Source organism: Streptopelia decaocto, assembly GCF_964273445.1.
Source record: "Streptopelia decaocto genome assembly, chromosome: 2".
In the NCBI taxonomy this organism is placed as follows: domain Eukaryota; kingdom Metazoa; phylum Chordata; class Aves; order Columbiformes; family Columbidae; genus Streptopelia; species Streptopelia decaocto.
Window position 1 is genome coordinate 24,478,100 of NC_138655.1, and position 15,853 is coordinate 24,493,952.

The 15,853-nt window shown below is 44.8% G+C and overlaps 1 protein-coding gene across 9 annotated transcripts in view; it reads right to left on the minus strand.

Moving 5' to 3' along the window:
- PTDSS1 (phosphatidylserine synthase 1) overlaps positions 1-15,853 on the minus strand; it is a 57,830-nt gene that overhangs the window by 6,216 nt on the left and 35,761 nt on the right. For 2 of the 9 annotated variants that reach the window (XR_014183454.1, XR_014183455.1), the window contains exon 14: positions 8,686-9,996. The exons of 2 other annotated variants lie outside the window; for them this stretch is intronic. The gene's annotated coding sequence lies outside the window, so the exon portion shown is untranslated. Of the gene's footprint in view, positions 1-1,963; positions 9,997-10,745; positions 10,865-15,853 lie in introns of those variants that run through there. 5 more of the 9 variants (XR_014183456.1, XR_014183457.1, XR_014183458.1 and 2 more) reach the window with 5 other exon arrangements.

Consider the following 15,853-nt stretch of genomic DNA (forward strand, 5'->3'; position numbering starts at 1 on the left):
TGAACTCATTTCCTCCCTGGCAGAGCCGGAGATTTGCTCTCATTCAGCGACACAGGGCTTGGCTCTGCCCTCCACGGCCATGTGCTGCAGGGGGTGGTGCAGAGCCAGGCGTATCAGTCTCCAGCACAGCTCAGCCCACAAGGACAATCAGAAGTGGTGGATGCTTGAAGGTGACCTGGGCCAGCTTCTCAGCTGGCCCCATGCCACCCTGACAGAGCTGTGACCTTTCCCACCCACCCTGTCAGAACCGTGCCTTGTCTTCTCCCTGCAGTGTGTAGGCATCCCCTCCAAGTTTTGGCCCCAGATGCTCTGTCAATCCACATTTTGCATAATTTAGCCACCTGCACTGTCATCAAACAGTCATGTATCAGGGGAGAAGCCGTACTCGGAGAGCTCTGTCTACTCAAGTTTTCCTCCAAGACCTGCTCTGCAAAAGTGAAGATTTGAAGGTGATGAGTTATTGTAAATCCCTCACATCAGGAATAGCACTGGACAGCTTGAGAATTAAGAAAATGAAAGCCCTATATTTTAAAAGGGAGCAGAGAGGAAAACTGTCTACTTAACAGACTATTTTCCTAATCACCATAAAGTCCAGTTCTGGAAGGCTTTGCACAATTTACAATACATTTTGTGGGGAAAGGTATTTACAAGCATGGAGGTAACTGGTAAAGTGGATACAATGGTAGATGTAGAAATTTGGCTTTCATAAGGAGCTGATGAGGGAAATTTTATGGGTGTATGGGTGAGAGATCTCCTCTCTGGACTGCAGTGAACCAACTGATGGGAGAACATAAGGGGAAGTATTTGTTGAAATGGAGAAGAGGGGATCTCAATGAGAAATCTCAATGGGAAAGAAAAATAAATGGAAAAGTATGAATGGTGAATTAAGAGATTAGACTTGAGAAGTTGTTTTTTTTTTTTTTTTTTAGTGTCTTCAGGAATGATCTTGACACAAAACACACAAGTGGCTTAAAAAGCCAGCTTGTGACATAGAGCTCCAGAACATTGCCAGCTTGTAATGGGATATTGGATGGGGAGAATGAGGTGACGCCTCTGAAGGCACAGGTAACAGAGGGGACTTAAAAAAGTGGAATGAAAAGTAGGAATTCAGGATTTCAGGGATAACAACTTAGGATTCCTACAATAAACCAGGAATTAAAAAGAATAAAGGAAATATGTAGGTGCTTCATTTATTGTCAGGCTATAAATCACCAGTGCAATGTGACAGACGGTGCAATAAGTAGTGAGACATTTCTAGTAGAAATCGGAATCGTTGATACTATTTTTCAAACTACTGGTAAGATGTAACCCAGAGGTGTGCGTTCAATTCTGGCTACCGGCAGTCAGAAAAGATGAACTGAGACTGGGAAAAATGCAAGGAAGGAGCAGCAAGTCATGTCTAACTTGTCCCAACCAGGAGGACATCTGTTCGTGATCTTGGTGCATGTGCTGGGTACATCCCGACCTGCAGCAAGGCAGGAACTGTCAGCACACACCTGGAGAAGTGAAACCTGGGAGCACGGTCAGGAGAGATGCAGCACAGCTGGGCATGCCCCAGTCATGCCCCTTTTACTCAAAGTTTTCCATGTACTTCCCCTTAACACAAAGTCACTTTCTGTTGCTAAAATTAATACTCCCTGGATACTGATCTCGTGCTAGAAGAGCTGGTAACAACACTGACTCTTCATCACCTGCATACATTTCTCTCCCCAACCAACACCTTGGCAGGAGTCAAACCTGCCCCCAGGGTGCAAACTGGTCCAGCACAGAGTCCATTCCCCAGCACCCTACACATGGCTCCTACTGACCTGCTTTGCCTCCAGCTCCTGAGCACTGTGCTCGCACTGTCCTATCCCACATAGAAGTACCCAAAAGAATTGACTCAACCTGCCCAGCCGTGCTGGGTGTAGGATTGGTGGCCTCTTGGTTTCCAACTCCACACACCATGAGCCAAATTCCCATCTAGCACTACAGTGACATTTATTAAAACCAAATACAATCTCTCAAAGTTTTGTAGCATCCTGTTGCTGTCCAAAGACAAGAAGAGCATCATCACTTAACAATACAAAAATAAATAGAAAAGGAAAATTAAGTGGGGTATGTTATGACTAGCTGCCAACCAGGCAGCTCATGTTATTCCATCAGACCCTCACAGAGTTCATCCCTATAACAATGATTAAATCAGTTGTCAGTAATCTGGCTAGAGATGGACCAGGAGGCTGAGTTAAAACAGAGGAAATAAAATCATAGCAATAAGGGAAAATGAGTCCAAAATAATATGCATAGCAGCAAACAGTAAGAAATCTGTTTTCTCTTTTCGGCACCGTTAACAGTTATTAGATTTCTATGTGACCATTACAGGTGTGTGTGTAGGATACATCAAGTAGCTATAACCCAAGTTCTTGCAGAAGGCTTCAGTTGTGAATGCAGAGTAACCAAAAATGCTGTGCTGTCCTCCTGTGCTGCTGGCCCCATGTGAGCCTATACCCTCCAAAGTGCCAGCTGGTTTGGCATGGGAAGTCTGGGAAGGGATCTGGAAAACATGTTCACAAAGATGCTATTTAAGGGACAGAGATTCTAACCAGCAAATTTGTGGTCAGATTTTATCGTAACATGTGTATTTATTGTTTACCCAGAAAATTGACTAATTAACAGTTCTTCTTATAGCCACAGCAACTGAAAGTAATTGTAGTGCTCAGTGACTCGGAAGCCAAGCTACAGTTTGCATTTCTAGCCAAGGCTGTTCCCTGAGTCCTTTGCCAATGGGTGTTTTAGAGTGAAACAATCTCCCTGTCCTTCCTTTGGAAAGACTGTCTCATAAGCCTTCAAAATCCCGTATCGTCTCCTCTTTCCCTTCTTGTTGCCACATCGTCTCTGCAGATGCTGCCACCAAGACTGGTGGTCCCTTGCTCATGGCAGACAGTGCTGATGAGGGACTGATGGGAGTGAGTGGAACAGTCCCCAGCTGATGGGGAAAAGATTGCCCATGTCCAGACTCCTGAGGCCAGCCCCAGTCTTACCCATAGCATTATAAACACACAAGATGCATCATTCTGGTTCATTAACCATGAAGTAGGAGTGGTTTAGCCACCTAGAAACCTCAGCAGGCTGGTGGGGAAGGTGGCCAGAGCAGCAGGTCCTGCCTTGCTCTATCCTGGCAGCTGCGGACAGCGTGTGCTGGCCCAGGATGGCTGTCATGGCTCGGAGCTGGGGACAAGCAAGCACTCCACCCGCCTAGAAATTGCGAAATATTGACAGATGGGTGGACTTTAATTTGTGGAGGCAAACTCTTATGTCACCATATTGGGGGTGATTGTGGACTGTTCTCGCTTTTCCAGTTAGTCCAAGGTAATTTCATTGGAAAGTGCATGTTTTCCCACGTGCAAGTTTTGAGGATTTTCTTTGAAGCATGGTCTGGGAGTGACATTTAACTGGATTTTAAGGGTTTCTCAAAGGGAGCTCCATGGGCAGAGAGTCCAAAGGCTGTTGAGCAGCGCTCTATGGATGCTGTTCTGTACAGATGTGGCATTAGCAATGCTATCCCACCACATGCAACAGAGCAGGCTGTCTTTCATCTGCCCTTCCAAACCATCACAGCATTTTATTTCAGCTTTTAGCCAAGGAAAAGACTGGGATAGTTTCCCCTGGGAGCAGCTGGTGGGCCTGGAGGCTGGGCTACAGATCTAAACCTAAAGCTTAATTCTGTGTAGAAGTCTAACTAAAAGTGAAGTAGCATTAGAAGAAACTTGTCTTGATACTATCATTGCAGTCTCGTTTTCCTCCCAGGCTAGAGATTTGTGTTTAAATTAACTCTACATTTCTAACTGGACTTTTCATCTAACAGGATTGGCATGGGAAGGAAAAGCTGTCATAAATTGTTTCCCCATCCTTTTTAATTATATTTTTTTTTTTAATCAAACAAACTCTGGAGGAAACTGCTTTACAAAAAAAAAAAAAAATCCAATGAAATTAGGAGACCAATCTTAGTCTCAGTTTCACACTGATTTGTGGAGCAGTCACTCACATAAAAATACAGGTGTAAAACGCTGCAGAAAATTTGGTTCTGGAAAATTTCATCTGACATATTTAATGAAAAGTATGCTTATATTTTGAGTTATATATAATTTTTTATATATGTAAGATTTTCAGGCTACTATTAATGCCCAGAATGTTAAAAAATGGCTCACTGTGTCCATTTTATGCAACAGAAAAACTGACCAGTGATTGCTACCAGTTTCCTCATGCTTAGGTCTGGAATCACCTCCACTCTGCTTGCAGATGCCTTGGGAGACATAACTTGAGAAAAGATGGTGTGAAGCAAAACCCTGCTTGTAAGACATTAGCACATATGGGCTCCAGAAGAGAAACTACAATGACAATTAGATTTGGCCATTGACAATGGAGCAGCTAATCACTGAAGCTAAAATCAGATTACCCAAAATGAAAGTCTGTTGCCTGGCTGCAGTTGAGTTTCAGATGTTCTTACTCTAAGTATACCGAGAGGAATTGCAAGCCCATTATCCAAACAAAGACCAAAAGCCCAAATCAAATGTCACAAAGATTGAACAGTGACTTCCCGCATCCCTCCACCACACGTGCCCATCTCAGTGCTGAGCCCACAGCCGGGCATGGCCCCTCCTCAGACACCTCCAGCCACGTGCTGCCTTCGGCTCTTCACCTGCAGCGTCTAAGTCAATTCACAGTGCCCGACCTTCAGCTCCGGTTTAAAAGATGATGTAGATGTAAACTGAAAAGTCTCAGTATTTTGTCTCGTTGGCCTCTTGTGCTTTTCTACTCCTTGCGTTTACAAATTGGTTGCAGGATTACACTTAAATTCAACAACAAATATTTTCTGCTGGACATGTGAGCATGGTCAGAGGCAGTGCAATATCATGTGGACAAACATTTGGACTCCTTGGTATTTTTGTAAGTTTACTAATATTCAGCTGAAGTTTGGAGAAGTGTTTAACTGAAATGTCAATGAAAGAATATCTACATAATGTAAATCTAATAACTGAGGAAGATATAGTTTATTTAAATTTAGGAAAAAGCCAAAGTAAACACTTTAAAGAAATCACTCATATATTTGAGGCTAGCAGTGGGGTAATAAAAATATAAATTATGCACGTAGGACCTATTGCGGTATAGAAACCTAACCTCAACATATTGATTGAGGCAGTTTTTGTTCCTGAATTAATATACGCTTATGAGTGAGTATTTGTTCTAGGGAAGTTAAACAGAAAGGCCATGAATAAATATAAAGGCTGCGATGAAATAGCCATCTGGACTACATTAGATCAAAATGCGTAATTGAAGCAAAGAGAGTGCATATCCTTTGATCCAGTCACGCACAACTGAAATGAAAGTAAATGGGCAATTCCTCTTATCTAATCATCAGAGAGGAGTTTGCAGCACATGTGAACAAGAAGGACCACTGGAGGGCTGCAGCTGGGGCCACCTCTGCGGCATGAGGACCCCAAGTGTGCCAGTTGCAGGTGTCCTTGTGTCGGGTGCTACATCAGGACCAGGACTTCAGCATGAGCCCTAGCCAGGCTTATGCTTAAACTGCTAAAACCATGCACCCAGCCTCAGCATCCTTGCTGTTTCCACGGGATTAGCAGCAGAGCCATATGGCAAGACAATCTTGATCTTGGCTCTTTGTGCAGCTGGAAGGTAATGAGGTGTCTTCATGTGCCCTGTCCTGCCACAATGGGGACACACACTCAGTGAGCCAGGGTGGGCAGCCAACCAGGGAAACACTAGTCCCTGTAAATCCAGATCAGTTCTGCAAGCAATGGCAGAGAGAAGGGACACGTTTTGTTGTCCTGCTGCCTTGAAGTGTCCTTCATTTGATTAAAGGTGAGGATGAGGGGATGGGATTGCCAGAAAACACTGATGGCAGAGAGAGCCCATGCTTCAACAGTCTGAATTCTATCTCACCCTTTGAAGTCAGGGCTGCCTTGGGGCTGGTGCTGGTCTTTGGGGTGCACAGCCAAGCTTAGCACTAAGGCAAAAGAGCAAGCAGAATTGAGGTCTTCTGAATGGGTTTTGTAACCTACTGTTGAAATCCCAGCCAGCTCCTGAATGAGCTAAAAACTAATCAGTAACTGCCTTCAGCAAGGTGTGCTTTCCTGAGCACTGCCACCTCCTCACCCAAGCAATACACCACCCATCATCGAATCAAAGCCCGGAGGAGGTGGCTCTGCCTCCTGGCTCTGTGGTCTCTTGGTCAAAAATGCACTGTTGTTCAGTCTTGCAAACAGCCATATCCTGGATCAATAGTATTGTGCTGGCAGAGCTCTAGTGAGTAAACCAAGAAACATCAGAATCTTTTCCCTGATGTAGGTGACTTGGCTCACATTCCTGTTACTAGCCTCATAGACCACTGAGCTTTTCTAAGAGCTGTAACAGCTCTTAGAAGAGCTTCCCTGGCTGAATAAAGGTACTCCTGGAGGGAAAGCCTCAGATGAGACTTCTCTTCCAGCTTTCCAGCTGAGCCCCTCATGTCTGTGGTGCTTTTGAAAATGGTGCCATAGCCCTGACATGTATCATAAACCTGCTCTGCTGCAACAGAACCTCAAGGGCTGACCTACTGGTGTCTGATACAATGCTGAGACAAAACCCCCCACATCGCTTGCTCACCCCATCTCAGTCAGATGCAATCAGGGCACAGCGTGGGGCTGGGAGGCAGCGGCACCAGCTCAAGGGCTGAGCAGGAATAAGTTGCCTGTTGCTTTGGTGATGGGCAGCACGTTGCCTGGGCAAGAAGGTAGCAGTGCTCAGGAAAGCAGAGCTTGTTGAAAGCAGTTTCTGATTAGTTTTTTGCTTGCTCAGGGTCCGGCTGTGATCTCAACAGCTGCTTCACTCACAGTGGACCATGCTGTCTCCTAGCAAAGCCCTGTCTGGAGTGGGGGAAGAAGAAGTTCTGTTAAATCCAAGGAAATAATTTTTCGAGATCCTGTTGTCAACTGTCAGCTTCTTGAACAGCTTTTCAACTTCTCCCGTGCTCCTTGGTTCTGTGCCTGTGGCTTAGTCCTGTGTTTAACATGCTGGGTTTGAGAACAGGGAGAATGTAAAAATCAGCTCTTCTGTGCTGAGGGCAACAGCCTGGGCAATAACTTCGATACAGCTCTGTGGCCAACAGCATAGTATTATCTAATAAAGTTTTCTTCATTATTTTCCCAGCTCACACAGCTAAGGAAATTATTTGAAAATGGTTTCTATTTTTATATATGTATGTGTATATATATGTATACGTACACATTTGTATATATTTATATTTACATATGTATATACATTTTCTAACATTGCAACATAAAATATTAATGTGGAGAGTTTTTACGTTACTTCCCAAGCTCAAGCAAAAATTTCTTAGAACAGTTTGTCTGGCTGACATTATGTAGGCCATTTCATGGTTTTTAGAGGATAGAGATGATAATTCCAGAAGAAGAGGGTGCCAGAGCCTGCTGATTTGGGGAGAGTGGGAAGCTTTTAAAAGTTAAATTTTCAAATCCTTTAAAAACTCCTCATGGACTTCTAGATTGAGAGGCAGACTCATTTCAACTAGATCTGCTATGCAGTGGTAAAGCTGGCTGAGTAACTGAGAGAAATGTGTCTGATATGACTACTAAAAATTCTATGATGAGTCCTGTGACATGCTGGTCCTGAGAGATGCTCTTTGGTAACAATTATTAGTCGAGTGAAGTTGGATGCTTCCTTCCAGCTCTATGCCAGGCCCTTACATTCAGAGCAAAGACAAGGAGATACAGGCAGAGCAGCTGAAAATATATGCTATGCCTTTGAATAACAGTTCTGAGTCCTGATAACTCCCTTACCTAAATCCAGTCTCCAGGCTGGAAAAGGACTTGAAACAAATTTTCTGTCATGGTCTGTATCCACCACTGTCCTGCCTATTCTCTCACTGGAGGATGTCTTCCCTCTGTGCTCAACTATTTGGAAGAACTTTTTCTTTTCCCTCCATTTGCATTTCAACACATTAAATTAGTAAAACTTGCACAAGATTTCAGAGGAAAAGAGGATAGCCCGTATCCCAGGCACTCACTCTTTCCCACGCAGCCTGGCCACCCTCCTGCACAGTCCATCTGCCAAGCAAAACTCTACATCACAGAGATGAACAGCAAGGGAAAAGATTTTGCATGAGAAATGGTGAATTTTCGGAGCAAATACCATATTCATATTTGTCAGGAACAAGAAGTACAGCTTATGGCCACGTGCAGCTGAATATAAATTAGTTTGCACAGCTGAGTTAACCTTTATCCCTGCCGGGGAGGAAGAAATTTTGCTTAAACAAGAAACCCCTGGTCAGATTTCTCCAGCGGTAGCTCCACGTGCTCTTGTACTGGCTCTTTCAGTCACAGTGCCACAACCTGCCACCAGCTACCTGCATAACAGAGAGGTTTGTAAAGAAAACACCATGATCCAGGAGCAGGGGAAATACATACAGTTGAGGACTTCCCACCACATCATTCTCCAGACCTGCATCCAAGCCTGTCTACATGTGCAAACCTACCAGCAAAGCCCTCTGTGCTCTTACTCATCCAGACTTCATCATGGTTTCATGAAATATTGTCTGAACATTAGGTCAGGGTGACCCACCTGAAACAGGAAGGGTGAAGTCAGAGGGTGAGGCAGATCTTTACAATGATAAATAAACACAATTGCTACCTTTTGTCCCATTTCCAAGTCAGTCTCTCAAAGTCTGTACTTTCTTGTCTGGAGATGTGGCTTCAAGTTCTTGCTCCATCCTGACTGTTCACGTAGGCATTTCTGCTGGAGACGGGGTCTTCTTTGACCACTCTGGCTCTGTGCTTGGTGAACACAAGACCCTTCCTCTTTCCTGCAGGCTCTGGGAGGTCTGCAGAATAACTCTAGCCTGGTTTGGGGCTCCCCAGTAGGACTTTCCATCACTGATGAGGTGCTGTGTGTGTCAGGCTGGGGAAAGCCTGTGTGCCTGCGACAGCAGCTGCGTGTGCTGCTTGCTGCCACCCTACCCTGGCGGGGAAGCTGAAGGAAGCCCTGAGGTATCTCTGATGAACAGGTCCAAGCTCCACAACTTCCTTCACCATTTGGCAAGGACCAGCTGGGGATACTCAGGGCACACTGTGAGAGCTGATTAGCTGATGTGGACTTGCTAGTGGCCAAACACAGGCTGCCAGAGGAAAGATTAGGGGATAGAAAAGAGGGGGGATGCCATATGCCTAGGATTTGTCCTCTTTCCACCCTGTGCATGTTGCCTGAGTTGAGTTTCAAGGCTCAGTACGTGTGCCTGGCCAGCAGTGGAGGGCAGGGGTGGCAGCTGGGCTGTGACATCCCACCATGCCAGTGCTGTGCCAGCCCCACGGCAGCACGGGACAAGCAGGTCCTGTGTGTTCCCAGCACAGCTGGCTCCCGCGCTCTGGCCAGGCCAGCTCAGAAAGGCAGTGGCTGCTCTGCGAGGAAAAGGCATTTATGTGGCTGTGGGCTGGGGGAGCTGGTGTAGTCATCCCCGTTGAACTGGTGGGTTTGCTGTTGCTGGAGATACTGAGCTGTGGTTTCAGTCAAGTGTCACAGGGGACAGAGGCCAGCCTTGCATTAAGCAACTCCCCTGCAACGAGAAACTGGGGTTTTAAAGAGTTGGGTACCCAGATTGCCTCCAGCACAGTAAATATTTTAGTTCATTTTTTGAATCAAGACTAGTAAATTGTGGGTGCAAACAGGTAAACTGAGTAACCTGGCCTTAGATTCATTTAAATGGAGAGATGAATCCACCTTTGGCAAAATTCCCCCAGCTTTGGTGCCCTTATCCTAGATCAGCAGCTGCCCACATCTTGATTCATCTTTGTGACAGCTGGAAAGGCTGAAGTAGATCATGATGGAGGAGCTTCTCCAGATCTTTTTTCTGTTCAAGGCCACTTGAACATCAACTGGTCACTTAAAGTACAGCGGTTCCGGGAGCTCAGTAAGGGAGCTGACAGGCGAGTGTTTAGTCCTCCATCCCTAAGCAATAGAGAAAATACAGGAAGGCAAAGAAAAGTTTTTCACTAGGAAAAAAGAAAAGTCAACTCACACACATGATTTTTAAATTGAGATGCACTTGTCAGGAACCATGAAACCAACACTTCACCAAGAAAGCAGAAGCCATGAAGGGCTCATTTGCTGACAGGCTCAGTCTCCTGTGGCTGTTGAACTTGAGACCTACAGGGAAGTACAATCATTTATACTGTGCAAAAACCACTGGGCTTTATCACAGCCTGCCACGGGAATACAGCTGACTACAGATCTGGGGGCATAGCTCCAATCAGTGGGCAAGACTAGAAAGTCAGGAAAACTTCCCCTGGGGAACTGAAAGGAAAACAACCCCCCAGCCTTCAAAGGCAGCCTAGCAAGAGAAACTGATCCCACAGGCTGGTTTCTGTAGGCACTGCTTATCATTTCAGCTGCTGGAGGTTTCACACTTTAGAGGCTCACTTCCCCTGCAGTGCTCACACAACTTCGGTATAATAATATTTCCCCCTCCTGCCTGGAGTCAGTCATTATCTTCCAGCGTCCCATACATATGATCCAGATCATAAACACTGTTTGAGGGCTTTTCTGCAGAATTACTCATTCACATGTAGCATCCGAACAATAAATAATTGCAAATCATTCCCAAGGTTTGTTTTACCAGTGCTGTCAGATTTTTTTAAGAGACTTTTTAAAAAACAAGTGAAATGGCTTGTCCTGAAACCATGGGCAGCAATACTTACAGCTTGCGGTGAGGGAACTGCAGCCTGTATCTGCCGTTCTCTCCTCTCCCCTTCCATCTGCTTGGGTCTCTGTCTGTCTGTCCTGCCACAGTTTGCCAACCTTTCAGGCAGCCTGCAGACTGGCAGAGGTGGCATGTGAAACCAGGCAAACATCTTGGTCCCCACATGGATCCTCACGCATGTGCACCAATAAAACAGGACCAAGCACAAATAGTAAGTGAACCCTCGTAATTCAAGGCAGGTTTTTAACTGGTGGTGCAGGTAATAGCCCTGATATGTTCCCTCTGTTCAAAATGCCCATGTGGCCTGGGCAGGCACAGCTCTGCATCTTTCTAAGTCATCCTTCCATTAAAGAATGTTGAAAACTCGCTGCTTTAAATGCTACGTGCAGAGACAGGCAGAACAGACTGCGGCCTCTGCAAAAGAAAACAACAACAAAAAAGAAAAATAGTAATGTTCTGGGTGATTTTACCCAACCTATTAAGAACTATAATTCTGACAAAAGACAAATTGCCAGTATCTGCAAATGGCATAACAAAGAGGACCTCAAATGCCCTATATTAGCATGTATGTTGGCTGAGTAAATTACCTTCTTTTCTGTTTTTCTATCTTTGGTCCCTGTCTATCCACTGCATTACCTTATGCAACAACAAAATGTTTTCCAAATAAAGCTCCAAGCCCAAAGACTCCACACTAGGTAAATTAACTGAAGTAAACAAGCAACCAGCTAACTGGAGCTAATTATATATCTGCCAGCAGCCTTGCTTTTAAGCACCTTACAGGTAAACATTTTAATTACTTAATGTGCTCTATTGTTCTTGAATTAGATATGAGAAAAATAACATCGATCCAATCCTTTTTTTATTTTTACGCAGTGGAGTTGGAAGGCAAGTGGCTTTGTAAGGGGATTACGCTTGTGTTAATCCTCCTTAGCTATGATAAAGTTCTCTGCTTCCTAGTGAGATTGTTTAACCCTCTTCTAACAGCTGCAGTCAGCTCCTAAAGAAAGAAGCTGCAGAAGATGATTTACAGCTTGGCAGAGTTGAGAGAAGGGAGAGAGAAAGAAAGGAAGAGAGAAAGAAGGGAAGAAAGAAAGAAAAGTGTCTCTTTTCCCATGCTTAATATCACTTATCATTCTAGTAGGGAAACAGCCTCAAATTTAGCAGGTCCTGTAAGAAAGCAGGTGAACAACACGTTCGTTCCAGCATGGATCCCTTAATTTCCCTTTTGATGCTGCAACGGGCTCAGAGTATCTGCGGCATCCTAAAAGCACACCATGGGGAAGAGGCGTGACAGTAATTTCCATCCCATCAGATGGGAATTATCCATCGCTTGAGTACAGTATTTCTGCATTTGGAAACGAAAATCACACTGTGAGGACCAACAGGGAAAAGAGACTGATGGCTCAAATCAATGGAGCGACACATGACAAGGGCCTGGACTCATCCCTTGTAATTTAGGTGCTTCCAGAAGGTGCTGCAGTGAGAAGGCTGGTGTAGCTACACACCTGCTGCCCATAGTGGAGGCTCCTTCGGAGGTCACCTGAGACTCCAGAGCGTGATTAAAACACCCACAACCTCCCTTGATCTTTGAAGGTACCTACTGAATAGGCACCTGTGGGGACTCTGCACCTAATTTAGGCTCTTCCATCAATTGTCTCAAGTGGAAACAAATCCAGGTGTCCCGAACTGCTGCTGGAAAGGGGGAGGCTGGCTGCTGCACGAGGGAAAGCAATAGGGCAGCTGAGGGAGAGGAAGAAAATGTAATTGCGAGTGGAGCAGAACAGGGGCTGAACAAGACTGTGACCAGGACATCTCTGTCATCCGCTGAAAGCTGAAGCCTTGTGGGATCACATTAGATGGAGGAACAGAGATGAGCCAAGAACCCAGCTCAGAAACAAAAGCTGTATTTTTTTTTTTTTCACTTTGAAATGGTTGGCATCCTCCTATCAAGTTCCAAACGTAATTAGTCCTTGATGAAAGATCTCTGATGTGTCAAGGCAGAAGAGTATGGCTGATGGAAGGAAACACCAGAGCCTGGACAGGTTCAAGAACAATATTTAAACAGCAGAAATTGAAACTTTTTAGCCTGGTCCAAACTCACTTGGGTCATAATCTCCTTTACTCTTGCTATAACAAAACAAGGAAAACAGTATGATGCCAAGGTGATCACCTCACCCGGCGATTTTGATAAATGCAAAACCATGAGGTCTTTAAGGTCCTGGTATTAGTGGCAAATCATGTACTTCTACAAATTACAGTTTCGTCATGCAGGTGCAAGAAGGCAATGTGTGCCTGGGCATACAAACCCACAGCAAACAGGTTTCTCTGCAACAACATGGAGCTGTTCAACAACAGAAAAAAAGATTTGAATTTATGTGGTGGCCAGACTCCCGCCTTATCCCAGCTCTGGGCTTTGCAGACATCAAGGGCTATGGAGAAGCAACTGATGTCTCAGTGCTTGGTGCTCCAAGTGATTTGTGGCAGTATATTTCTGAGTCAGCAGGTGCTTGGAAATACCGTGGTTATTTGGTGTGGAGTCATGACCCATGCCAGTTTTAATAGTCAGTGGTGCACAAGGAATATTCATAGCCATCTCCAGAACCAAGCTAATGAGAGCTTAAATTGTAAAGATTCGCTGCTGAGAGAGACACAAGAGGACTGTGTTGCCAGCTAATCACAGCAGCTTTTCTCAGAAAGGTCCTCTGGAAACTCAATAGGGGTCAGATTGTCAGATAAGCAAGAATCAAGTGACGGTCACTGTGGAGGACCACAAAAAGGACAATCTTGCAGTAAGCTGAGAGATGAAACTGATTTGAGCTCATAAGAAATGGACGCACCCAAGAGAAACAAATGGTCCAAAACAATCTCACACCCCAAGACAGATGTGGAGCATCTCAACAGAGAGCATGGATCTGCAGGGAGAATGGGTACAGCACCTGCATGTGCCCAAAACAGCAGCAAGGAGCCCGTGAGATCAAAACACTCTTTGCCGTGTTATTTATTTTAGAACAGTTCCAGCTGCTATTTTTTCATGTACATGGGGGAACAGTCTTCCAAAGGTCTAAGATTTCCCTTTGAAGCCCGTCTGATTCAAGCCCAGGATGAGAATCCCACTCCCAAGCTCTGGCTGCTGTCCTTTCTGCAGCCCTGGTTCAACCAGGATCACTGGACTTGGTGGACTGTGAAGAAGGCAAACGGGCCTGTTTCACCCCTTGGGAAGTCAGATGTGTTGGACTACAAGCGCTGAAGAGAAAAGCAGAGAGCCGCTACGTTGCTTCAGAGCCATGGTGCCCCAGCATGCCTTGAAGATCCAAAGATCGTCCACTTTGCTCCACAAGTGTTGACCTACCTTTAGGAAACCCTAATTTTAAATCAACAGCTGAGGTGTTGGTCACAAAAGCTCATTAGAAAAGGTAAGCAAATTGAAGTCAGCCAGCAAAATAAAATGAAGATCAAAATATATGAATGGAGGGGAGGTATCACCTCACTCCTGTTCTCCCTTTCTATAACACAATATGTTTTCAGTTTTAAGGATTAAGAGACACAGATAACATTCTTGGATTTACTACAGAAGCCCTTTTTTATCAAGTCTCATGATAATTTTCTGGTAACAGCATGGGAAACTAAGGTCTGGGATCCTACTATTCTCTTTGTCTTCAGCTTCCTGAGGAAACGTAGACAAGTCACTTACCCTTTGTCCCCATTTCCAATCTTTAACATCAACTTACTGACCATGCCCCCATCAAGTTTTCAATGTCCTATGCATTGTTTTGGAGAAATTCCTTCAACATGGATGCGGTGCAAAAAGAAAATTTCACAGCATGAAAGTTCATTACTGGTAATCGTGTTACCATCCCTGTGAGAAGCACCGGGACTGAATGAACAGCATGTGCTTCTGAAACCTGAAGTCAACAAGTAGAACACTTCACCCTGAGAGATATTTTGGGATGTTTAGAGAACATGTCGCCAGGAAATTGCAATTCAGCTCTTGTCTGGTTTCTCCGCCCCCAATCTCTGTCCTGCTATTCCAAATGCATTTTAAATGTGGGCAAACAGAATGTGCAGATCCTGATTTGGGATCCAAATATGACAAAGTCAGCAAATGGGCAGAAAGAAGACTATTTAAAAAGTTGTAAGCATCATTATGCATCACCTACTGCTCTTGCAACACATACATAAGGGGAAAAAAAGCTAAATGTCTCAGCTAATTTGATAAAAGGTCCTAGTTTTCTTCCAGATTATTTACTTGATTAAAGGAAATATATGTCCTTCAGTGGTATTTTTCACGGTATTCTTTTTCCTCCCCATCGAATACTGAAGTCAGGCTCCAACAAAACCATTACAGTGCTTCTACTAGTGGCCACCCTGTCCAGAACCAGACTGAGAAGAGCAAGGACATCGTGTTTCCTCCTGCAAGGAACGAGGGCTGCAATTTCTTCTCTCAGATGGCCACATACAAGTTAAATGATCTGGAATTGTTTCCTTATCCAGTAGGAACATCTCAGTTTTAACAGATAGAAGTCATAGTAACTGATACAAATTGCATGGTTGTGTGGTTTGTGACTGACAGGATTTTCCAAATCTTCACAAAAAATCTCAGTGACTCTCACAGGAAAAATGGGAATTCTTTGCAGAGAGTTATGAAGTTCTGAATGCTTACTGAAACACACTGGCCATCCCAAACTCTGAGCCACATAACGACATGAAGCGATTATAATCCACACAGAGGGTCTTGTCTTTCCCAAGCAGGACAGCAGGGATGACAGACGGGCTCACCCGAACAAGCAGTTAAACTCACAGCTCCATTGCTACAGCCAGAAACTCAGGCAAGCGGGCAGCAAGGAGACCGCTGCTGCTCCAGCTGTGTTTCTGGGAGCACAAACCAAACCAACTTCTCGAACGGTGGCTGCACTGCCCCACCCCAGTGCCTTGCACAAAGGGCAGTGGGAACAGGAGGGAAGCCAGAAGAACGCTGCCCAGAGCATCATCCCAAAGATCATCTGGAGAAAGTAGCGCTGCCTTCAAATGGGGAAGGTACTTCACAACAAATTGGTAGTCTGTGTGTTTGGTAGAAACCAAAATAGAAGTCTCTTGCTCTCCAAAGAC